Source organism: Narcine bancroftii, chromosome 5 (genome assembly GCF_036971445.1).
Source record: "Narcine bancroftii isolate sNarBan1 chromosome 5, sNarBan1.hap1, whole genome shotgun sequence".
Classification (NCBI taxonomy): Eukaryota; Metazoa; Chordata; class Chondrichthyes; order Torpediniformes; family Narcinidae; genus Narcine; species Narcine bancroftii.
In genome coordinates, this window is record NC_091473.1 from 248831222 (window position 1) to 248858489 (window position 27268).

Sequence of the window (27268 nt, forward strand, 5' to 3'; positions counted from 1 at the left end):
CTTCTCGTTTTACCCTTCTTGCGCCCCCCCCCCCCCAGTCTCGCCCAGTCTCTTTGCTCTCCTTTCCTCGCCTATCTTCTCTGCCCCGCTCATCCCTTCTCACCGCCTCCCTCCCCTTTTCCTCCTCACTCAAGCCCTCCGTCCGTCCTTTCTCACCCCCCCCCCCAACCCCCTTCGTGCCCTGTTTGATTGCAATCTGTGCCTATCAGCCAATCAGTGGTGAGTGGCCCGGTGACAGCGCTCTTCCACTTCCAAGCCATAGGCTCCAGAATCAGGAGCCGACAGCCTACAATTACAGATGACTACTGTGTAGGCAAAGGGTGACATGAATAGAATAGATCTGCGCAGCTAGTCCTTCTGTCTGCTCGGCGAGGGAGAGGGAGAGGGAGGATTTTGTAGCTACCGTGTGTCCTTTTGAGGGAATGGTCAGGACTACACACTGGGGCCAAGTGTGACCGCAAGCCAGATGGATGTGGGCAGAGTTCATCGTCAGCTCGGGCTCTGAGGAAGCGGAGCACCCTTCAGCTCTGCGGTGAGTGTCTGACAAAAGATGCATTGTTACTGGGGCTTTCCGATGGGGTGGGGGGGGGGCTGTGAGAGGTCGGTAGGGGTGCTGTGGGGGGGGGGGGGCGATCAACCCCACAAGTTGATCAGATCAGATCAGGGCTGTTGCTCTTAGTTGGCAGGACTCTAAGTGGGAGGGAGACAGGTTTGACAACGTTGGCTCAGGTGAGTGGGGGTAAACGGAGGGGCACGCCTTCGCTCCCCACCTGCAGGGCAAACGGTGACTTCGCCCCCCCCCCCCCCCCCCCACCAACCCGGGGCTTCTCTATCCATCGGACAGCTCGCAGCTCCCGGGACCCCGCGTCCTACTTCGTGCGCTTCGCCTTGCCCAGCCCTGGGAAGTGGAAGCCGCATCCAAGCACAGTTTAGCCCGGGTTCTCCGGGGCAGGAATTGCGGAGAAACAATCTTTCGTCGGGGGATGTGGTTGCCTTGAATGAGATTCTACTGGTGTGTGTGTGGAGGGGATGGACAGGAGGAAGCGGCGCCTGTGAGGGCGAACTGCACTGATTCTGTGCGTGGTGGGGAGCCCGGAATTTAATGGTGTTTCAGCGGAGAGGGGAGGGGGGGGGGGAATCAGCAAATATGTTCGCGCTGGGGTTTTTTTTAATGAAAAGTTGCCATCAAATTTGGCGAATTGGTTGCCCTTTAATTATCTCCGTGCAGTTCTAGTTTCCCTGGTCCGTGGATTGATGGGGGGTGGGGGGGGGGGGACGACTGCAGAACTTGAACATGCGCCTGCCTGCGCATCCGAGGAGAAATGGTTGGGAGACTGTGTGTGGCCACATGCAGCGTGTATTTGCGCAGGCTTGTGTGTGGGGATGGGTTCTTGTTTGTGTCCCTGTGCCTGCGCTTCTCTGCAGTCCTTTGTCACTCGAGGGGACCGTGTGCTCAGGGTAAATGTGACTGCGTGCTTGTGCATTGGAAGCCGCACTCCGATCTGGCAATGCCTGTGCAAGGCAGGGCATGTGAACACGTCCACCCACGTTCACATCAGGGTCTGCATGCCCGTGTGAGTCGATGTGGGTGCGGGTTCAGGAAGTTGGCTCTCATACGGACTGAATTGAATCCAAAGGCGGTGGAAGTTGATTCAATAGAAACTTTCAGAAGAGGATGGCATAGCCTGCATACTGAGAGTCAAGGGCAGGGGCCAGGGGGCAAGCAGAGTGCGAGCAAAACTAATTTTCCAAAAGGCCATTGTCGGCACAGCGAGCCTCAAGGTCTCCCCGTGTCGGATCATCGCTGTCTGCAAGATATTTGTAGTGTGTGTGTGTGATTTCCTGCTAGTGTGTAGATCTGTACTCATTGTATGGATCTCACTGGCTGCTGCGTGGGCACTGATGAGCTGGCAAAATAAAGTTCATGTCCAATGTGCAGAGAGAGACGTGAATGTATACATGACATATGAGTGGAAATTTGTGTAGGCTCCTTTCAATGTGTGTATTAGTGAATAGAGATTGGTCAATACGCGGGTGGGTCCATATGTAGTCATGCATAGGTTCAGGAGTTGGGAGACTTGGGGTTAATGTAAAAAATGTCGGTTGTGCTGTTTACAAACGGGTCAAGTGTAAACGTAGGTCTACTAGAATGTGTGTTTGGCTGCTTTATTAATATGTCCTGCAGGCTGGATTGTAAATGATGTGTGTGCTCAGAGGTTGGAGCATAATTGTATAAGAATTTTGTTGTGTGGGTGAATGCACTCATTTTCTGGTGGTTGAGGCTCACTGGTAATGCAAATACAACTTCATGTTAGTTGGATGGATTTGCACACAGATATTGAGCTGTAAGTATTCGTTTATCATGTGGTCTCTTTGTGATTGGTAATGTCTGCATAAATATTGTTGCAGCTGGTATGACAAGTGCCTTACTTTACAAGTGTATTAACCTGGTCTCCGTGTCTGCCCATAGTTGGGTATCTGTGGCATTCTAGGGGCACATGACCAGTTGTTGCTTCATAGATGTGTCTCCAAATTGTCAGCTATCGGGCCCAAAAACCAGCCCTTGTGCATGGGAGCCAAATTGTCTACCAGACTTAATTCTATTTGTCCGTATTTGGCCATATACCTCTAAAACTTTCCCATCCAAGTACATGGCTAAATGACTTTTAAATGTCTTTAGGGCATCTTCTGGCAAATTGTTCCACTTAACCACTATCTTCGATATGGAAGAAGTTGTCCTTCAGACCATTTTTCCCTCTCACCTTAAACCTGTGCCTCCACTTTTAGATGCCCGACCCTGGGAAAAATTGAGTGTGTCCATGACTCTATAGGCCTCATGATTTTATATACCTCTGTTCTCACCTCCCAAGTTCCTGCCTAACTAGTCTTTCCCTATAACTCATGGCACTCAAATCCTGGCCACATCCTTGTATTTGTTTTTTCCGCTGCCTTTCCAGATAAAAGATGTCCTTCCAATAGCTTGGTGACCAGACTCTACAAACTATTCTGTCAGTTTGGTCTCACCAATGACTTGTACAGCTGTAACATAACATCCCAACTCTTGTACTCAGTGTCCTGACCGATGAAGGCAAGCATGCCCAACACCCTCTTCACCACCTTGTTTATCTGTGTCAGCATCATGTACTCACATTTCTAAGTCTTTCTCTATGACAAAACCCTCCAGGGCCCTGCCATTTATTGTAAAACTCCTGCCCTGGTTTGACTTACCAAAATTCATCACCTTGCACTTAATTATATTGGCCATTCTCTGCACCACCTCCCTAAATGATTTAGATCTTGCTATAATCTTGGATTGCCTTCTTCACAGTCCACTATATCAGCAGTTTTGGTATCATCTGCATGCTTGCAAACAATGTCAAGAAGTAAAAACACAATGGTGTAGAAACTCAGCAGGTCAAATAGTGTATATAGCAAAGATAAAGATACATAACCAATGTTTCAGGCTTGAGCCCTTCATCAAGGGATGGAAAAATGTTGGTTGGTGTCCAAACGAAATAGGGGTGGAGCACAGTCCCAAAGGCAGGAGGTAATTGATGGAGGGAACAGCAGCAAGCAGGGGGAGGAGGGATGGCTCGGTGAATGGGAAGGGAAGGGGGTGAAGAGCTAAGGGAAAGAAGACAAAGGGAAGGGAGGGAGAATAGAGAGTAGGTTAGGAGAAACCGGAGAGTCGATGTTAATGCCATCAGGTTGGAAAGTGCCCAGATTGAAAACCAAATGTTGCTCTTCAAATTTATGGGTATTCTTGGCGGGATGGTACATGGACAGACATGAGTAAGGGAGTGGGACACAGAATTGAAATGGTTGGCCACTGGGAGATCTCTGTCACTGATGCGGCAAAGCAATGGACATTGTCATTCAAATTGTTAACATGGATGGCAAATAACAGTGGACCCCAACTCTGATCCCTGTGACACACCATTGGTTAGAGGCCTCCAAAATCCTTCTGGCTCTGATTGCATGGCTGACTCTCCATGTATTAGTGTATATACGTCAAACCATTAAAATGCAATGGATTTAATAGATATGTGCTAGTGTTGGGGGGGGGGGGGGAACGACGACATTGAAATTTACTAATGTGTTTGTAGATGGTTGTGCTATTAAGTGGATATTGCTTCATGTGTTTTTATGGGTCTTTAGTAAATGGGTTTATCAGTTTATTTGCTTTAGCTTGTTGAAGTCGAGGAAATATATTCACCCTCCCACAAGGCACATCTGCAAAAGGATTATCGCAATTTTGCACCTTTAGAAAAAATGACTATCAATTAAACATTTTGCAAAAGCAGTGGCGGATATTCAAAGGAGAAAGTAATTATGAAGAAAATGAAGAACTTGCTGATAAAATCAATTAGGGTAGCCTTAAGTTCTTTATAAACAACTTATGAAGTGTGGTTAATGTTACAGTTGGGGAAAAAAAACCATTAGTTCAACACTGGAACATTCAACAAAATGTGATAAGGGAAAAGATTGTACTCGATCCTGTACTTCACATTCACCTCCCACATGGACACACTCATTGTTTGTGGCCATGCAGCCACCAATCTTCTCAAGGCTTTGGTGCCATGCAACAGAGAGGTCTGTGAGAGACCACCCAGCAGGCAATGCAGGGGTGGAGGCCACGCCCTAGCCAAGGGGCATGATTAAAAATAATTATTTAAATAATAATAGCGGTAATGTTATCTCTCATCCAACATCGCCAAAATCAAACTTACCTGGTCATTAACCAATGTTTCACGCTTCAGCTGTTATTCAAGATGTGAGCAGAATGTTGGCAGGTGCCCCAACTAAATGTTGAAGTGGAGGGGCAGAGGAATGACCACAGTCCTAAAGGCAGGAGGTAATCCATGGATAAAGCAGGGAGGGCACACCAGCAAACAAGGGGAGAGGGGATGGCTCTGTGAATGGAGAGGGAAGGGGATAGAGAATTGGATGAAAGTAGAACAAGGAAGAGAGGGAGGATGGGGTCAGCAGAAACTGGAGGTTGGTGTTAATGCTACCTGGTTGGAGAGTTCCCAGAGGAAAATTAGGTGTTGGTCCTCTACTGGTCATCTGGGTTTGACCCCCTTATCCACCTATTACCTCCTGCTTGTGGGACTGTGCTCCTCCCCATCTCAACTTTTTGTTCAGGTGTCTGCCTACATTTTGCTCATAACTCGATGAAGAGCTCAAGCCTGAATTGTGGATTCTGTATCTTTATCTTTGCTACATAAAGTACATCGTTTGACTTGATGTGTTTCTCCAGCATTGCGATTTTATTTCAATCATAATGTCTGCAGACTTTTGTCTTTTACTCTTATCTGGTCATTATTTCATTGCTGTTTGTTTTTGCATATGATTTTACTGCCTTTCCTGCATAAGTTTCATAGCAGTGAAACTTCAAAAGTATTTCTTTGGTGTGAAGTGCTGAGGTCTTAAAAGTCTATGTAAATGAAAGTTACTTATTTTTTCCCCTCAAATATTAATACCTTTCCTAGCTAGCCTAAGTAAGCCTGAATGACCAGAGGAACTCCTCACCACATTAACCATCCAAGACTCTTAAATTTATGAAACAATATTTATTTACTAATTTGTATATACAGTATCAACATTTGTCCTGCATATGTATTGTTTATAGACTATGTGGGTTATATCTGGTTGTGTGTCTGCGTGTTTTGCACTGAGGACCGAAGAATGCTGTTTGTTCGAGCTGTAAGTGCAACCCCCTCTGTTTCAACCCCTCCATCCCTGCCCAGTATTCCACCCATCATTGGGTGGCTACTCCTTTGTAGATGGGATCACAGCAAATATGTAATTAGGTTTAATTGTTAAATCCTCCACTCACTCTTGATCCCAGCCACAGTATCTTGGAGTTAAGTTACCCCCTTGCATTTAATAGCACCTCAGGTTAATAGCAACTCAGGTTGTCCAAATGTACAATCCAGCAATCAAGTCTTTTTGTTGTTTTTGAAGTGTCGCCACATGGAAAATACAGCATGCATTATGTGCTCTACGAAGTTCACCAAAAGGAAAGCAAATATTATCTGATAATGTGGATTGCTTTTTTTTAAATTTAGACATACATCACTTCTGCCCCATGACCTGTGCCACCCAAATACCCCAATTATCCTACAACCCTCATACACTTCTCTGACCTTAAATTTAAAGCACGATAACAGGACATTTCAGCCCATGAGTCCGTGTTGCCCAATTGCACCCAATTAACTTACACCCCTGGTATGTTTCTTTTCCTTTTAAAATATTTCTATAGATGTTTACATTATGCAAAATTGCACAGTACAGTTATATATTGTAATGTATAATTCAAAAGAAAATATAAAAAACATAACTCAGAACCCCTACCACTAAGCAAGCTTAAAAGCTGACACGTAGGAGTCCAGTGACAACAACCTGGAGATGGACAGCTCAGCGCCAAAGCTTCAAAACAACCCCATTTCCTTAGGCTATGACAATAGTCCATAAATGGGCCTCACGTCAATGAAAGTTAATATTTGACTCTTTAATAGCATATATAATTTTTTTCTAAACTGAAACAAGACATAATATCATTTAACCATTGTGTGTGTGTATAGGTGGAGTATTGTCTTTCCATTCAATCAAAATTGCGTGTCTGGCCATCAACGAAGTAAAAGATAAAATTTGGTTTGGAGTCAGTAAAATTTCACCATCTTGAAATGATCTGAATGGAGCAATTAAAGGTCAAGGTTCTAATCTGAACTTCAGAATCAATGATAATGTTTGAAATTTTTCGAACCGTGGGAGGAAACCAGAAACCCTGGAGAAAACTCACGCAGACACGGGGAGAACGTACCAATTCCTTACAGACAGCGCGGGACTCAAACCCTAGTCCCGATTGCTGGTTCTGTAAAGGCGTGTTGTCATAGTTTAAAGGGCTTGGGTTAGTTGAAGACAATGGTTGAGAACTCCACTGAAATGGTGCAGTGTGACCACTTGCATCAATCCGAGTGAGGTGAAGAAACCTCTGTTTAATTTCCAACCTGACTGATAGCATCTCTCACCACAGAGCAATCCCTTAGGATTACACTTCTGAGGCAGTTTGATTTCTGTGCTCACCTCTGAAGTAGGACTTAAGGAAAAAAAAGTTAAATATTATTCAATATCCACAAGAATCTGCCACAAAGGAAACCGTCAGCTGACCAACAAAGATGCTTTTGCTCAGGAGATTGCTGAGGTCCCACTCACGCTCCCAGACAGGCATGAAAGGTCCCATTATGGCATTTCAGTAGAATAGCAAAGGGTGGTCTTCACTGGCAAAGAATAACACTTGCGGATAATATTTATTGCTCAGTTATTTTACAGAAATACATTTTCTGGCCATTATTGAATGTTCATAGGATATTGCTGTGCACTGATTTGGCTTCCCTGTTTTCTACGCTGTAATGGCGACCGATTGAAAAATACCTGGCCGCACAAAGTGGAGACTTGCTGAGGGAGTAAAAGGCACGATGTAAATACAAATCTGCCTCTCCTTTTGGAACCCACAGAGCCTGGAATAGTGCTTTGAGAAAGAGTCGAGTGAAAATAATGGCCCATTGGAGCATTGGATGTGTGGGAATGATGACATTCAGTAATGTATCACTGTGACATCCTCTACCAAGGTCATTATGCAGTGAAGTGGGAAATGTAATTGTGCATTGATTTGTGTGTCCTCATCTTTGTGTCTGTACACTGATGGGAGTGCAGATGTTTGTTGCTGGATTGATATGCGTGGGTGTGGATGTTTGTACATTTGCTTTGCCGAGCTGGCAACCTCAAGGCTGCAAGTTAATCTCAGTACTCTTCTGCGTTAATTAAAATATTGCATCGGTGACAGAAACACTCTGCCTATTGTTCTGGTCTAGCATGTTTTGTTTGTGACACTTAATATTGTTAAAAAAACATTAGTCATGTCTGTATCTCACACACACACACACACACACACACACACACAGGCTGTTCCTATCTGTGATTGTGCCAATATAAAATTTGCTATACACTCCTAAATATAGGTCCCTTGCCTCAGGGGATGTATTTATCTGAAACCTCATTTCAGTGTTTCACCAGCAAATTAATCTTGATAAAATACTACATTGTTCTCCTCACTTCACCTGCAAACACTGACTTGTGCTTGGCTTCACAAGTACCATATTCCCCTCTAACATCTCATGCGAAAAGCCACCCTTGCACATGTTCCTCGTGACCAATATTATTTGGATCTCCGGCTGTGAGACTCATATATTTGGTGGAAACCTGTCCTGGAGCGCAAGGCTAAACATGCCACATGGTAGTGCTCCTGCATCGTCCTCTCTTCCCAATCAAGCCGAATTATGGCCGTGGATTACATCAAGTCATTCATTATATTGCATGGTTGCAAAGCAAGGATGAATTTCTAAATTAAAATTAAAAAATGTAAAAAGCTGAATATACTCAACGTGGGCAGGTTGCACTTGTGGGAAGTGAAACAGAGTCAACATTTCAAGTTGGACGACCATTCAACTCTTCATCTGTGGAATTTGTTGCCACAGGCAGTTATTAAGGCCTAGTCAATGGATGTATTTAAGGCAGAGATTGATAGGTTCTTGATTATCCAGGGTATCAAAGGCTATGGAGAGAAGGCCGGGCAGTGGGGCTGAGTGTGAAAATGGATCAGCTCATGATGGAATAGCGGGACGCTATTATCCCAATTCTGCTCATATGTCTTGCGGTCATCAGAACTTGGAAGGAGACAAGGGGATCTCATTCAGTTGCAATGAGGGTGGGGGAAGGTAATGTCTCAATTGGGGTAGAACTGGGGTGACTGGGGATGAGCTGCAAACACGGTTATCCGGTAAGTGAGTGAATAGGAGAAATTAAAAGCTGAGAACATAGACAAATGTGAGACAAAATGCAGAGAAGGAAGAAATGGCTGGCAGATCAGGCTTGTCATCCACATCTACAGAAAAAAAGGGGAAAAAAAACCAACAGGCTGGGTCAATTTCACAGATGGATGACTGATACATAATTCTACAACTTCTCTGTCTGTATTAAGTCCAGAAAGATGCCCACATAGAAGATGAATCAGAATCAGGACTTCTTGTCATGAAATTCTGTGTTTTGTGGCAGTATCATAGTCCAAACATACATATTGTAACCATCTAATAAAAATATCAGTGCGCAAAAAGTAAGGCCGTGTCTTTGGTTCATTGGTTATTCAGGAATCTGATGGCAGCGTGGAAGAAACTGTCCATGTGCCGTTGAAGTGCTCCTTTTCCCCAATGGTAGCAGAATGAAGAGGGCAAGGCCTGGGTGGTGGGGGTCTTTGAGGATAGAGGATGCTTTTTTAAGATACCACCTCATGTAGACGTCCTCGATGGAGTGAAGTCTGATGCCTGTGATGTCGCAGGCTGAGTTAACAACCCTCTGGAGTTTATTCTTGTCCGGAGAGTTGGTGCCTCCGTACCAAGCAGTGAGTATTCGGTGACATACCAGACCTCCTCAGACATCTCACAAAGTACACCCCCTGGTGAAGTACTGTTCCTTAAGCTTTCTTTGTGACTCATTTTACCAGAGCTGAAGGTCGAAATGGGATGGAATGTGCAATTAAATTGGATCATAAGATATAAGAGCAAAGTAGGCCATTCGGGCCACTGAGTTTGTTCTGCCCTTCCAAACCATTTCTGTGCCATTATCTCTCTATATGTCTTCTAAATATCACATTGAACTGCTTTTACATTTTCCTCTGGCAGTTATTTCCATACATGTTTCATTCTCTGTGTGAAAAATGTTTGCCTCTAAGGCTCCTTTTAAATCTTCACTCCCTCACTTTATATCTGAGGCCCCTATTTTTAAACATCCCTACCCTAGGGAAAATGACTATTCATCTTATCTATACCCTTCACAATTTTATATACCTCCATATGCTCAGATCTCAACCTCCTACATTCTAGCAAAATGAAAGTTTCAGCCCTAAAATTCAAGGCTTCCAATCCCAGAAACATCCTTATGAATCTGTTTTGTAAAAGATTTTTAGCTTAGCGACATCCTTCCTACAGTAGGGCAATCAGAATTGCAAACTATAATCTGAACATGGTTTTATCAAAGTCTTGTACTGTTGTAACATGACCTCACAATTCCTGTATCCCGTGCCCTGACCAGTAAAACCAAGTGTACCAGTCACCTTGTTCACCACCCTGCCAACCTGTGACACTACTTTTTAGGAACAATACACCTTTTGGTTTCTCTATTCTACAACCCTCTCCAAGCCCCTATTATTTACTGTGTATATCCTGCCTTGGTTTGACTTATCAAAATCCACATCCCCTGTCAATCTATGTTAAGTAGATGATTTGACATTCTACTTGCATTCAGTGCTGGTAATTGCTCAAGTAAAACAAAGCCAACCTTCCATCCAGTGTCAGGCTACGTCATTTTTCATTAAATTCTGTTTTTATACGGTGGAAATATATTGTTTCTGAATGTTGCTTGCATTCTTTAGTTTTGGGTTGTTCTATGACATCTTTATAATCCAAACAAATCTGTGTAAGCGTCTGTTTTCCTTTGACATTTGAATAGGGGGTTGTTTTCAGGAAATGTCCCCTCACTGTTGTACTGTGATCAACTGTGTTCCAGCAATTACAATTGTAACCAACCTCGCCGGCAGTCTGATGTTTTGCAAACTGCAGAGGGTTTTGATGATTGTAGGTACTTGTTTTATTATTGCATTTGCTAAAAAAAACTTGTAAATCTAGCCCAAGATATGTTTGATGTAGATATTAGCTCTTAAGTCTGACCTCTCTTGGTATCGGAATCGCACTGTAAGCATTGAATTGAAATATTTATTGCCATGTGTAGCAAGACACAGTGAAAAGATTTTGTTTTGCCAGCTATCTAACAAGTCAATTTTGACTTCAGTACAATGGGTAGTGCCATAATAAAACAAAAGTGGAAAGTGCTATGAAAAGGTAAATCAGAGCTTGCAGTGTGTAGTGTCACAAAGGCAAAGTGCATGGTTCAGAGAAAGGTGCAGCTGAAACAGTTTTAGCACTTTTATCAGTGAGAGGTCAGTTTAAAAAGTCTGATAACAGCAGGGAAGAAATGGCCCTGAAATCTGGAGGTTTGTGTTTTCAAGCTCAAGTGGTTCTTGTTCTGAGTAGCTTTGACATGTGGCCTGTAAGTTATAAAATTCTATTTGTGTAAACTGATTTGAATCGGCATTTATTTCCAAGAGTGCTGCAATTACCCTCGGTGACTCCCCCCAAGATCCACTCCTGCTTTTTGGAACTGGATATGTGTGCATATTGATTAATGATGCAATGAAGCCCTTTTCCAAATTTGCTCTTGTGTTGAGCTTTGAGAAAGGTCTCCCATGCTGTGTACAGGATCTGTGAAATCATCACACAGAGGAACTTGCAGCTTTTCCAGAAAAAGAGAATATTGGTGGACGGGGGTGAGGGGAGAGAAAATAATTTTCTATACTGGTGAATGAAGAGGGTTCTGTCTGTTTGGCCTGCTGGAAGAGGTCCATGACTGTCACTGGAAACCCCCCTCTGATTTCTGCCCCCACCCATTCCAGCCCCTTACTCTTCCAGAAAGCCCAGCCTGACCATTACGTCACAGCTAATGTGAGGCAACTGCCTTCTCTTTCCAGTGATCCTGAACAAAACCATAGTGACCATGGTTCAGTTCTGTTGCCTGAGCAACGTGCAGTTGCAAATGAGTCCTGAATTGCTCTCCCATTGGATCCACAAAAAAAAATAAAGAGGAAGGTCAAAGTTTACAGATCCTTCCAGGAAACGGAAGGTGCATGCCAATGGCTAATACGATCAAACCTTCCTTGCTGATGAGGCCAACAGGACAAACGTTTTTTTTAAGTATTGTGTTCCTGAGAAATTTGAGATAATCCCTGATTGACAGGTGGTGGCCATTAACCTGCCTGTCAATTGATTATCTATATATGGCTGGTGTTTCCTGGTTAATATTCTCCAACAGAATTATGAGAACAGTTTCACACCACAAAATTGTTCATTGAGGATTAAAGAAAAAAAAAACCTATACAAGTCAGGGTGTAATTGAATATGTCCCTGAAAATAAACACAAATGTTCTCACACCACCCACATGAACTAGTTGCTGTTTATATCATCAAATCTTCACTTTGTAATTTTTGAGACGCTGCCCATTCTGCAAACAATGGCAAAAATAATTAGATGCATCTCTAAAGCACCCATGACATCACAAAGCTCTTTGAGCCAACAAAGTTGAGTCACTGCAATAATGTAGGAAACTCTGGACCAAAATTCCATAGTGGCCTTTGAGAGATGCAGATAAATTGTTGTGATGAATTTACTGGAGGATGAAATGAAAGTATATGCTGAGTGGTTGCGTCACAACGTAGTTTGGAGACTCGAGTGCCCAGGAATGCAGAAAGCTGCAGGAAGTGGCTTCCTGTCCACCGAAAGCATCGACGTGAAGGCACTGCCTCAAGAAAGCTGCCAACATCATAAAGTTATTGGTGACGATATCTTGTCACTGCTCCCTTCAGGAAGAAGGAACAGATCCCTGAACCCCAGCACCTCAAGGTTCAAGAACATTTTTAATCCAACAGCTGTCAGGCTTTTGAATCTCCTTGTCCTCGCCTGACCTTTATCACTAACTGCCCGAAGGCCACCTAAAGGTCTGTCTGCACTACTGAATGATCATTTTTTTCTCCCTTGCACTAGCTTCAGCTCTGAATACTTATTTATTTATCCTTTTCTGTGTCTTTACTCTTTTTCTGTCTTGCATTTGTAATCATTTAAAGTTTCACTACTGTAGTTTGTTACGAACTGCATGCAACGAGCAGCAGTAGACAATGAACCACTAAAACACTAATTTTATTTCTTACTCTTAAATATAGTCTTAAACTACCCTTAACATTAAATCTATCCTCAACTGTGTGTGCGTGCGTGATGTACCCAAACCATTACAGTCCAGGCCAAAATCCAGAAAATTGCTTCAAAGTTCAGTCTTTCAAATTCATTGTAGAAGTATAGGCTTTTGAAATTTGATGCCCTGAATGAACTGATGGGAAGACTAGACTTGTGGCTACTGCAGACGCACAAATTCTCCTTGCATTGCCTTTGAAGAAATGTCCATCCTCACGAGCTGTGGTCATAACACTCCTGATCCTATTGTAGGCAAGACTCATACTGGCCTCCACAAAGATTTCAAGACCCTGGCACCAGTCTCACCAAGTGCCCTTCACTGTTAGTCACGATTAAAATGAAGCACTTTGCTTCCCAAAAGACCCCCTTTGCACAGGTCCATCCACCGAAAAGGCCCAGTAATTCACGGAGCATTCTTTGCTCTGAATTCCACAGAATGGCTGGTCACAAAGAGATGCTTTCTCTTCAGCCATCAGAATGGTTCTCCTCTGCAAAATCATAATGTCTTTGCAAATGCATCGAATCTGGAACGGACTGTGACAAACCTTCCCTCAGTTCGTATCGAATTGCCGCTGGGCTGTGACTTGTGATGGTGCTTGTGTGAAATGTTAACTGGGAACATTCAGTTCCTCCTGTCTATACTATCCCTTACAGGGATAATCCCATTTTAATGAAACAGGAGCTCGTAATAAATTGGTGAATCTTGTGCGTCTTTTTGGCTGCAGTAAGTAAGAATGTGGGTGCATCTCATAGTTGTAGTTATGTACTTGGCTGTAAAATCATTGAACATTGAAATATTGTTCAGGATTTAAGGGATAACTACTTTGATCTTATTTGCAGCAGCGTGAAGGATCTACCTTGTATCCCCATGTAAGGCCAAACAAGGCCTAAATTTAATTTCTCATCCTAAAAGACTTCACCTACTTCCTCCTTCAGCACTCGGGAGTAAGTCTCTAGAATGCGACTGCTCAAGCCCTTCTGTTACAGGAACAAGATTGCAACTAACTGAGCCATTGCTAAGAGATTATGCTGGCAAAATCAAATGTACTGGATGAACTGGCAGTTTTTCACCCTTGCCAACATAATGGTAATGTTCATAGTGCCCAGATTAGAAATTTTTTTTTAAATCGCAAGAGCTAGAAATCTGAAATAAAAGGAAGGAATCCCTCAGCAGATCTGTGGAGAAATGTTTTAGGTCTGAACCCTTCATCATAACAGGAGGAAAGAGAAAACCAGCTTTTATTAATGACGGTGAGGAATGACGTTTGATGATAATTCATTTTATGGTCATTGTACCAGTAAAACCAGCCAAATGAAATACAATCAGAAATACAATGGGCAGAACAAAGGGAATATCTCTGATATGGTGGGACCAAATGAGTTTCAATAACATTTAGTTGCATATTAGGCCTCTTTATCAGTGTTAGATGTTGTTGAAGCAAGGACGTGAAGATGGTCAGCAGGGCAGACTAACAGAAAACCTGAGCCAAAATGATGACAGGAAGAAATACCTAGTTCCGATATAGACTGCAAGTTGGAGAATGCATTCAGAATCCTGCACCATGTCCAGACAATAGATGAGGTGTTGTTCTTTGAGCTTGCATTGGACCTCATTTTATTAGTGCAAGAGGCCACAGACAGAGTAGGATAGAGATTTCAAAGAGGCAACCATTAGCTCAAGGTCACTCCTGTAATCTGAACACAGTGATCATGCAATCTCGTTTGGTTTGTCCGATGTCAAGACTGCATTGTGACAACATTGGATTGTAGGAAGAGCAGGTAAATCACTGTTTCACCTGGAAAGACTATTTGGATCTATGGATAAAATATGAAAGCTCAGATATTGCCTCTCTTTTCCTGTATAATCTCTGACTCATGCACCCTCTCAGTGGAGGAAATCACTTTGGGATGGTCTTGAGATCAAGAACCAGGAAGCTGGGTAAGGAGTAAACCAGCTCACAAACCACTTGTTTGTCCATCCATTCAGGGACCACCTTCCCCATCTCTAGAAGTATCTACAATGCTGACATTGGCATCATGAGCCACCTCTGAACCCACAAAACAATAAGGCTTCCTCCATCTCAAGGTATTGTGTGAGAAGTTACATTCAGAAAGAACCACAGTCTCTCACCATAATGCCACTGCCACATTGACACACTCCACCATGAATCTAATAGAGACATGGTCAATGTCTACCACGATTGCCTGAAAGAAAAACATGGCACCTTCTCGGTGCATGTAAAAATAGTACCTGACAGGCTCATTGCTTTTTTTAAAAAAAACTATAATCTGTAAAGAAATGGAGACGTCTGGTATTGTCCTAAAAAGACAGTGAGTCAATCAATTATTCCTAAGAACATCATAAACTATACGGCCCCCAAATTGAAGTTAACCTCATCACTGTGTGAATTCAGCTCTTGATTTAAAAAAAATAAATAAATGGATTGCCTTTTCATTTTAAAGAAATGTGTGATGTTTTGAGTTTGTTTTACTGCGGATTCAAAGTGATACAGATACCAAAATGATAACAATTACCTCACTGTTAGACCCTTCCAGGTACTGAAAGTAAAGGCCCAAGCAGTTGATTGACTGGGACAGAATTTCCTGTGCAGTTTATTCGTTTACACTGAATACGTATTTATCAGGGGGGATTTTAGACTGTTTCCTGTCAAATGAGGAGAGATTAAATAAGCTTGACCTTGATAATGTGCAGAAGAACATCCCTTTCCATCCCTCCTCTTGACGATTGAAAACACATTTAGCTTCCAACCATTCCCTGTTCTGATGAAAGATCATCGACCTGAAATCTTGCCTGATTTTTCTCTCTTGCATTGATGCCTCCTGGTTTGCTGAATCTTTCCTACCTTTGCTTCAGGGTGGGCAAGGGAGAGGTTTCAGATTTTCATCACCTGCCGTTATTTCCTTTTCAGGACAACATTGTTTATCCAGGTGATATGGGACTTCACACCTCAGCTTGCTGATTTGATACAAAATCAATAAAGTGCAACAGCAAGAGTCTTTAAGTGAGTCACTGATTGGATTTGTTACTGAGGAGTCTGATGGTGGAGCGGTAGGAGACTTGTGGAACCTCTACCTTTTTCCTGATGATAGCTGCAAGAAGAGCATGTGCTGGATGGTGTGCATCCTTGATGATTGTTGCTGCTTAATGATGGCAGTGTTCCCTGTTGATGCTCTCAGTGGTGGGGAGGGTTTTTCCCGTGATGTCTTAGGCTGTGTCCACTACCTTTTGCAGGGCCTTACACTCAGGGGTCCCCACACCAAGGACCGATGCAGCCAATCAGCACACTTTCCACCAGGGTCCCCGATATTGTATCAAACCTCCGCAAACTCCTGAGGTTTAACAACCACTGGTCTGAATGTCAGATGCATTCATAAGCTTCTCTGAGTTTTCAGGATGGCTGGGTTGTATGTATGTATGTATGTATGTAGTGACCACATTTGCAATCCTGTGCACCACCCTGGCTGACTGCATCTGGTACTACAAAGATGGTGGTTGGGGCTGGGTGCTTCAGTGGAGAAATCTGGCAGAGAAAGAGAGGTCAGAAACAAGGGATCGCTGCCTATTCAGCAGAAGTAGACCACTGTTTTGTCCAATTAATGAGGCTGTCAAATGTGCAGATATGCAAGGAAAAAGTAAAACAAAATACTCAGCCATGGCAGATGTTTTTTTTTTCTGTGCCTCTGGCTGGAAAAAAATGGATGTATATGGGGTTTGAGTGTTGAGGGGTAGTTGTTTGGAAAGATATTAGTATTGTGAGAATGATAAAAATAGACATTATTTTCAGACTGACTTAATGTAGTGAGTCATTTTCACCACTCTACTGGATTTAACTACATTTGATATGGACAAGCTTTTTAACGTCACATAGCAGAGCTCCAGTGGGGTATTTCTCAGTAAAGCCTGCAGTAAGATTCTAGTCACGAGCAGCTTTCATATAGAGGTTATAAAAAATGGACAGATTCTGTATTAGAAGCCACTGAAGTGATGAGCATGTGGGCAAAGAAAGAAAACACATCTCAGATATCTCTTTGTGATTTATTTCAACATCTGAACGAATCAATTGGATTCCAGCCTGCAGTTCACTCCTGGGTATAAGGTAAAGGTTCCATTATTGTCACGTACATGAAATTATTAAAATCCACCGTGAGGCAGACAGAGAGTCGCCACTTTGTCCAGTGCCCCTCACAGACACCTACAGCATCTGGTGTTCCTAGTTGGTCTCCCCTTCAAGTACTAACCAGTTCTGTGCCTGCTTAGCTTCTGAGGTCAGACAATCCCAGGCAGATTTAGGCTATTAGGTGCTGTAGTTCACTCTGTGTTGCACTTGTATGAACCCTTCCATTGGAGCTTAGGTTGTAACTCAACTGCAGATGCCCATGGCCGTCTATTGTAACACTGATCACCACAAATAAACTTAAGGTCATAATTCTGACATTTTGATATAATTCTACACTGCACTTCCAAACCTGGAAAGAGTTTATTTAAAAAAATATAGATATGCAGCATGGTAACAGGCCCTTCCAGCCCATGACCTTATGCCGCCCAGTTAACCTACAACCCCCGTACGTTTTGAAAGGTGGGAGGAAGCTGGAGCACCTGGAGGAAACCCTCGCAGACATGGGGAGAACATACAAACTTCTTACCGACAGCACCAGAATCCAACCCAGGTCGCTGGTACTGTAATAGTGTTGTGCCACCTGTGCCACCCTTTACGATAACTGTGCCATCCTACATCTGAGGGGTAGGTGGAGCAGATGCTGGGAGTACAGAGCTTGACTTGTCGGTGGATTCTCATCTTGTGGTGGCGGGGAACGGTAAGGTTGAGCTCCCTGACAACAATACAACCAAGTCCTCAATGGTGGACCAGGCAGATGAAGTTACTTTAAACTCGATGAAGGCTGCAACAAATCCATCAGCTTCAATCGTCGTGTTTTTCATGCCATTGGAGCTAGTTGGTTGATTTGTGAAGCATCGTGGGCTTCTTGGAGTGTAATAATAAGTACACATTAAACTAATACACACACACACACAGGCGTCTTTGCTCGGTGGGCCACAAGATTGGACTCATAAGCCACTTGAGAGCCCATAAATAGATCAATGGATTGAAGATCATCATCTGTGACCTCGAGGGATAGCCATGGCGATGACAGGTTGAGAGAAAGGAGTAGTGCACAGCAGCATCAGGGTTAAACTCTTGGAAAAGCAGCTACTAACCTCGTCTATTGATCTGGGAATGAGGTTCAATCCCACCATTACAGATGAGAATTTGAATTAAAGTAATAGCATTTTGAATGAAATGCATGGATACTGGTAATAGTATCTGTGAAATTACCAGATTCTCATTTTAAAAAACCCAATGGGATTATTGATGATCTTCAATGAAAGAAATTTGCTGTCCTTACCTACGTGAAATTCTAGGGCTATCAATGTGCTTTTGACTCTTTTTTGTCGACTAGCAGGGCTCAATCAGTTAGTTCAAGGAGGGATGAACATTAAGTTCCAACATATCCCATGAATAAATAAAAAATTTTCTTTATCTAAAGCCTTCAATTAGATTTCACCTCCTTGAAATTTACTGTCCACCATATGTGGACCACCCAGGATTCTGGTCTTTGAAGGCCAGTCACTGTTACGATGTAGAAAAACTCAGCAGAAAATTAACGTTCAACAATATTCCACAAGCAAGAGATAAGGACAAGATAATCTGCTTTGTTGATGATGGTGTAAGAATGACCATATGTCAGGAGACCAAGAAAACATAATTCTTTTCTTGAATAGTGATCTAGAAGCATTCATGTCAGCTAAGGGAACAATAGAGTCTTTTGTTCATCAGATGAAAGTTAAGGCACCTGCAATAACAAAGCAAAGCATTCCCTTAAAGCAGCATTGAATTGGAGTATAGTTTTCACGCTGCTGTATCCAAGCTCAAACCAGATTTCACAATACATACATAACATCACATACAACCCAGGGATTCTTTTTCCTACAAAAACATATAAACAAATAAAGAAATGTAAACAAACTATGCAATGCAGAGAGAAAAAAAATCAATAAAGTGCAAATGTTAGAGTCCTTAAATAAGTCCCTGATTGAGTTTGTTGTTGAGAAGTCTGATGGTGGAGGGGGAGCAGCTGTTCCTGAACCTGGTGGTGCGAGTCTTATGGCACCTCTACCTCCTTCCTGATGGCAGCAGCAAGAACGGGGCGTGTGCTGGGTGGAGAGGGTCCTTGATGATTGCTGCTGGTCTCCAATGGCAGCGTTCTGTATAGATGTTCTTGATAGTGTGGAGGGCTTTACCTGTGATGTTCTGGGCTGTGTCCACTACCATTTACAGGGCTTTCCACTCAAGGGTGCTGGTGTCCCCATACTGTGATGCAGCCAGTCAGCACACTTTCCACCACTCCTCTATGGAGATTTTCCAGGGTTTCCAATGTCATACCAAATTTCTGCAAACTCCTGAGGAACTGAAGGCACTGATGTGCTTTCTTCACGATGCCTTTAGTGTGTTGGGTCCAGGAAATATCCTCCAAGATAGTGACTCCCAAGAAATTAATTGCTCACCCTCTCTACCTCTGATCCCCTAATGATCATAGGATCATTCATCTTTGGTTTTCCCTTCCTGAAAGTAACAATCATCTCCTTGTTTTTGGTGACATTGAGTGCAAGGTTGTTGTTGGTGCATCATTCAGCCAAGTTTTCAATCTTACACTCATCACCCCTTTATAAAATCCACTACCGTGGAATCATCATCAAATTTGCGATGGTGTTGCTGTCATACCGAGCCACAAAGTCATAGAAATACAGCGAGTAGAACAAGGAACTAAGACTGCAGCTCTGTGGTGCTCCAGTACTAATGGAGATTGTGGAGAAGATGTTCTTACCAATCCTCACTGATTGTGGTCTCGAGGTGAGGAAATGCAGGATCCAGTTACACAGTGGGTGTTGAGCCCCAGGTCTTGTAGTTTACTGATCAATTTTCAGGGGGCGATAGTGTTAAATGCTGAACTATAGACGATAAATTGCATCCTGATGAATGCACCTTTGGTGTCCAGGTGTTCCAGGGCTTTGTGGAGAGCCAGTGAGATCGCATCCGCTGTAGACCTGTTGCTATGATAGGCGAACTGGAACGAATCCACAACTTGTGACTCAAGATCAAGAAAGCTACCAGCTCTAAAAGCAAATCACTGCTTATGCAGGGAATTTGAAATAAGGATTGCAAGACAAACAATCTCTTCTGAGAGAGAAATAGAGTTAACATTAATGACCTTGTATCCAAACCATTTTGCTTCCAGATAACATTTCTTCTGCAGTTTTGTGCTTTCAAGCACACTCCTTAACTCCATTTCAACCAATACCACAGATCCACTAGCATGTTCAAACTGTCCGCATCTTTGCAGTTGACTCAATGTTACATCTCTCATTCCATCAATTACACAATATGTAAATCTCTTTTTCTCATTACTTATCAAAAACCAATCTTACCTCATTTTGAAAAATTCAATTAACCTAGCTTCCACAGAATCCTCGGAGCAAGGCCACTAGGGTGTGCGCAGGTGGGTGGGGTAGGGAGATGGGGGAAAGAGAGAGAGAGAGTTTCAAATGTTGTGACTTTTTTTTAGATCCACAGCATGGTTACAGGCCCTTCCTGCCCATGCCAATTATGCTGCTAAAATACCCCAGTTAACCTACAGCCCCCATACGTTTTGGGAGGTTGGGAGGAAACTGGAGAAAACCCATGCATTCACGGGAAGAACATGCAAACTCCTTACAGACAGCACTGGATTCAAACCTGGGTCGATGGCGCAGTAATAGCATTGTGCTAACCGCTACACTAATCTTGACACCCTTCTCTTAAAATTCGATTACACTCCAAAATGTTAAAGCTCCCACTTTTATGATTTTTTTCACACATTTTGTTCATTTCCTAATCAAAGAAAATAGTTTTCTGCTAAGAATCCCTTCAGCTCTGCAAAACTCTTAGAGTAGGCTTCAAACATGAGGGAACGCAAACTGAGGTTCTTCCTAGGATCAGTCTAATGAATCTTCACTGCACTCCCTCTAAACACATTTATCCTTTTTTGTCGGTAAGGAAACCAAAACCGTGTGCTGAATTCCAGAAACAGTCTATCAGGATTTTCCAGGAAATGCAGTAAGATATCCTTAATAAAGTTCAACAATCCACCTGACTTCTTAATTGCTATTTTGACCATGTACATGATCGACTTAGACCCTTTGAATGTTAACACTTACTAATCTGTCACAATTACTCACGCCTCCATCCACATAATGCCTGCCTGAATTTGTATTTACAACAAAGGTCGAAATATAACATTTAGCTCCTTGAGCTGAATCTGTGGCTATAAATAGTAAATACAGAAAAACCCCAGGTATCCGGAATCCAAGCAACCATTAATGCAGGTGTATTAGTTTGGCATTGTAAGAGTAAACCTCAAGCAACCGGAAAATACACATATCTGGCATCTAACAATCCCTATAGGTGGCGGATACCAAAGGTTTACTGTAGTTGGGGCCCAAGCAATGATAATTGTGGTATTCCACTTGCCGGCTTATCATATGCTTTAACTTTATTGACCAACCATCTTGAAAACATGCTATTCCAGATTAAAGGACCGTTTTTTTACTGCATCAGACTCTAATGGATCTCTCATTGGCAAAAGATGATGCCTTTGCAATGTTTTTAAATTTACTTTTTTTTTATACCCCGCACTATATTTTGAACTTTACACCAGTGGTTCTCAACTTTTTTTTCCACTCCCATCCCACTTTAAGTAATCCCTATGCCAGCGTGCTCTGTGATTAGTAAGGGATTGCTTAAGGTGGTATGTGAGTGGGAAGGGAAGGTTGGGAATCACTGCTCTTGACCCAATTGTTACTGAAATATTTTACTTGAGAAAAATTGTAACTGGCCCATTTCCTTTGGAGTTACGAAACCATGCACATAACGAGTCAATGAGGTACTATTAAAACAATAGTTTTCAAACTTTTTCTTTCCATCCACATACCACCTAAAGCAATCCCTTACTAATCACAGAGCACCTATGGCAAAGTGGTATGTGAGTGGAAAGAAAAAAGTTGAGAACCACTGCTCTACATCCTGCACCCCCTCCACCCCCGCCCCCCCCCCACCCCCGGACCACTACTCCCTGCACTGTTATTGATTTATTGGTTTACATGTTGCTATTGCACTACCTGCTGTATGAGTTGACAATATACAAAACACATGACAAATGATTCCATTCAACTCAATTCAATCTGTGTGAGATTAGCAAAATATAAATATGGACATTTCCCCTTATCTCGTGTACTAGTCACATCCTCAAAGAAATCAAACAGATTAGCCAAATGTGATTTCAGTTTCACAAATCCATTCTAATTCTACTCCAACCCATTATTTTCTCTATTCTATCTGGGAGGGAGTCCAATAAAAGAAAATCATCCAGTGTAATAGCTGGAATAATTCCACACGAGGGTGGAGATGTCAATAAATGTTAAATGCTGGAGAAACTCAGTAGGTCACCCAGCATTCTAAATGTTTTCATTTATTTTTTTAATGTAGACATAGAGCATGGTAACAGGCCCTCGAGCCCGTGCGCCCAATTACACCCCATTGATCTACAACAGCCGGTATGTTTTAAATGGTGGGAGAAAACAGATGCAGAGACGGGGAGACTATACAAACTCCTTAAAGACAGCGCGGGATTAGAACCTCAGTCACTAGGACTGTAACTGCGTTGCGCTAACCGTGCCGCCTTCGTGACAAAGATACATAATCAACGTTTCGGGCATGAGCTTTTTGTCAAGGTATGAGCAAAAAGCAGGCAGCTGTCTGAATAAAACCTTTGTGCACATTAAATTACAATCATCGAGTCAACAGACTTTCTTGTTGAACACAAACGTGAAGTGTACCTATTTTGGAGCACTTACAACTTTGAGGCATAAAGGAAATAATGATGGAAGTGTTCACCTAGCATTGTTCCGTGCTTTTTTTTTAAAATGTCAAAGCATCTCTCTGACTCACTCTGATAATGTCTGTGAAATTAACATGAGGAGTGAGAACTGCAAATGCGAGGTTCACAGAAGGTTGTTGGGTTTCCCTGTGTGATGCTACGCCGAAACTGTGATTGCCGCTTTCAGTACAACTTCCTCACTGCACACTCTCACAGTTGTTACTACAAAGCACAGCAGGTGCCATCCGAGAAAGCATTCCCTAAAGGTACCTGCCACAATATGGGAGATACTCTTCCAGTTTCAAGGGTCTGTCCTGATGAATGACATAATGAGGGTTGGGAGATCGTTCTGATAGAAGAACCTGATGAAGGAGATAGGGTCTTTGTGAAGGGGAGACACAGAGACTTTCCAAGGCCATTGCCAGACCCGCTTACACAAGGATACAGTGAGGTCTCCTTAAGGACATCTGAAAATGTCTGCACTGTGAGGACTGAAGCTTGCTACATTTCCGTGTCTACTCTATTGTTCATGTGGGTTGTAAGAAGGGTACATGAAGTCACTAAGTCACTATTAATCCTCACTGAGCAAACCATTTGCAACTCTGATGTTCTAACAGTGCTGGATGACCTCATGCCATCATGTCTTCCATCTTTGCCTTACCTCAAGTTCATCTATTCCAGAAACCCATGTTTAATCCCTTTATAAGCTCCGGGTTGGAATATTCTACAACATCCCTGGCCTGTCTTCCTTTTTTTTAAAACCTTCCATTGCCTTCTCATCCAGTGTCTCATCTCCCCTCTCGCCTACCTGCCAGGACTAACCTTCCAACCAAAGAGATCATTGGAAATGCCATCTCCATAACTCTCCACTCAACCCTTGAACACCTGGATACCAAGGACAACTGTTAATAGACCAGAGCTCATAGTCCCGATAAACTCACTCTCAAACATCAGGATTTGTGCCACAGTGACTCCCCCCCCACCCTCCACCTCCACTGCCACTGAGACCTTTGACTGCAATCAGTGAAGAAGTGTGAGAACATCTCCTCCACGATCAGACTCAAAGCCAGCACTCCTCAAAGATGTGTATTCAGTCCCCTAATACTCCTTCAGCTAAATCCCCATTCCAACTCCATCTTCACATTTGCCAACAACACCACAAGTGTGGACTGGGTATCAAATATCAATGAGACAGAATTTCGGGAAGAGACTGAAAGTCTGGTAGCATGTTGCTAGCCTCTCTCAATGTCAGTAAATTGAATGAGATGATCACTGACTTCAGGAGAGGGGGCAGAGACCATTCCGCTGTCCACATTAATGGCCCTGAAGTTGATAGAGTAGATAGCTTCGTTTTTAGGAATAAATATCTCCAATGATCTGATCTGGGATAAGCATATTGATCCTACCATCAAGTAAGTGTGCCAACACCTCTACTTTCTCATGGCTGCAATTCCCTTCTTCAACCTTTCCATCTCTCTCTTCTTTCCACCCCCAACCCCCACCCCTCTCTAACAGGCTCCTGAAATCTATTTTCCTGATTTTTTTTTCATCTGTGCAAACAATAGGGTAGCACAGAGGAGCAACAAATGGAGCTGCTGCCTCATGGCACCAGAGATCCGGCATCAATTCTGACTCAGGGTACTCAGGTTTGCTCCCACATCCCAAAATATGTTCAGGCTTGAAAGCTATTGGCCACTATAAATTACTCCTAGTGGGAAGGTGGGTGGTAGAATGTGGGAGGAGTGCAGTTGATGGGGGAGAACCTTGTTTTTTTTAACAAATGGAATTAATGGAGGATTCGGATGGTTGATGGTGAGCCAAATGATCTGTTTCTTTGTTCCCCCTGTGACTCTAATGTTTCCCTAATATGATTCTGTGTCAAATTCTATTTGATGAGACCCTTTGAGTCATATTGAAATGTTTTACAATAGAGGCTGATTTACTCACACTTGAAAGGCAAGGGACCACCCATAAATCTCCATTTTTTGTGCTGAATGTGTACAATCCATTTATAACTGATCTGAGCATCTTGATTAGATTACAACCCAATCAGATTACACCAGATCTGATCATAGAAAATTAGATTACACCACAGTGGTTCTGGGAATATTCTTCAAAGATAACTAGCAGAGCACAGAAACAGTGTATAAGTCACATCTCTCTCTCTCTCTCTCTCTCTCTCTCTCCTCTCATTCTCTTTCTTCTCTTTCTCTTCTTTTTCTGTCTCTCTCTTTCATTCTGCTGCCACTTATTTTAAGACCAATACTTCCAGAAAGAAATGGTTAGGGAGATGTGTAGTCTTCATTCCACACCCATTCTATCACACTTGCATTCTGTCATGCTCCTGGTGGATAACCATGAGATTCACTTTGCATGCATGTGATGTAGTGGATGTTGACATGCTTCTATTTATAAAGAGGTTTTATGCTCTGTGTGCTGTTTCCAGTTTCTGAATCAAGCTGTATTTATGCAGTGTTTAAAACAGGGTAACATGTCCCAAAGTACATGATCCATTTGCCCATCACCCACACACTCCTTCCACCAGGTTTGCCAGTTCCTCTTCCCTCTGTTCACCATCCCTCCCCATTTGGTCCGACCCTTTCTTCGTAAGTTTCACAATGTGCAGCACTTTGTTGCCATAACCTCCCAGCCTCTGTCCCTGCCTCCAACCTTACCACCCCCACCCAACAACTTCACCTGACGCAATCTATCAATCAACCCCATGTGGACCTACTAATAGCACTGGACAATGAAGGTTTTGTTTCTGAACATTTTTGGGTGTGTTTTATGGATTTTGGTCTGATGATAACGTAAGTAACTTTAAAAATTCCTATCATGTACTTCTTTTTAGATAAAACCTAATTTTGTGATTTAATGTCATATTTTGTCTCCTTGCATATTGCTTGGAAAGCGAGCTGTTTTGGTCAGTCCAAGCATGCCCTGGTATGCACTCAGTGCAAGTGCTATGCTAATTTTGTTTTAGACAGACTATAAAAGCAATTCTCATACTGTAAACAGATGCTGTGCATTACATTGACATAGATTGAATGTACATTGATGCACATGTTCTTCAGGCAATAACACAGTGAGTGTACTTAACAATAGCATGTATTCAGGAAGATTCAATACAGCAGAAATGTCTAGTCAATGTTCCAACAGCTATGATACATCCTGCTACATTTGTAGTGCAAGGCTCAAAGACATTTATTTAGAAAGCCAATGACCTCATCTTCGGTTGTAAATCGGTGACCAAGATAATCCCTGGGCTCTTCACTTTTAAATTTTAAAATTTAGACATACAGCACAATAACAGGACATTTACACCCAATTAACCTACACCCCCGGTAAGTTTCGAACGGTGGGAGGAAACCAGAGCCCTTGGGGAAAACTCACGTAGACACAGGGAAATCCTTCAAGACAACGTGAGATTCGAACCCCAGTCCTGATTGCTGGCGCTGTAAAAGCGACATGTGCAACATATGACATCAACCTGAGAGCTTGGCTCAGAGGTATTCAAAGGTCAATACCATTTGCGGCCCCAGTGCTATAGTTTGCCAGTTCTTGTCACATCCCTCCACTTCAACTCTTTATACTAGCTGCCTCCCCTCCAGATGACCCAAAACATCAACTATCCCTTTGCCTCCACAGATGTTGCCTGAACTTTGAGTTACTCCAGCAGTATGGTTTTTGTTCCACATACTAAGTAGCCTCTGCAATCTCTTGTGTAATCATTTTTATATGATGCTTTTAGCACAGGAACATGTCCCAAAGGACTTCACTGGAGCATTTATGAGAAAAAAATGTAACTAGTCCAAGATTATTCTCTTCGGGGCCAAGAAGGTTGAAAGGAGATCTGTTGGATGAGGTTAAATAAAAAGTGGAATCTGATTGGTGCATGAATGTAAAATAATGAGCAAAAGGAACTGGGGGCGGTGGGAGGGCGGTGGATGTGAGGAAAAACCTTTCGACAAAATATCTGGTTCTGATCTGGAATTCACGGTTTTGGAAAGGTAATGGAACAAAAATCAGTGTCTTGAGAAGAGAGTTGGATGAGAACTTAAGAAAGAAATAATTCGCAGCAACTGGAACTGAATGAAGCAAAACAAAACGGCTGGGTGAAATCAGTAGGTGAGGCAGTGTTTGCAGAGGGAAAGGAACAGTTGACGTATCGAATTGAGGCCCAATATCAGGAATGAGTGCGATTGCTTGGACAGGGACAAATGGCCTCTGTGAATGGCCATGGCTGACCAAACTGATAATCCTTCTTGTGGAAAGGAAACAAGATGATAGATTTCTTTAAGCTGATGAAATGGTTTGATTGTGTAGATAAGGACACAGTGCTTCCAGTTGTAGTATATCCATC

The 27268-nt window shown here is 42.7% G+C and overlaps 1 protein-coding gene across 1 annotated transcript in view; it reads left to right on the forward strand.

The window, feature by feature from the left end:
• Positions 1-269: 269 nt before the first annotated feature.
• Positions 270-27268, forward strand: part of LOC138765159 (leucine-rich repeat neuronal protein 2-like) — a 193907-nt gene continuing 166908 nt past the window's right edge. Inside the window, exon 1 of the mRNA XM_069942005.1 lies at positions 270-532. The gene's annotated coding sequence lies outside the window, so the exon portion shown is untranslated. The remainder of the gene's footprint in view (positions 533-27268) is intronic.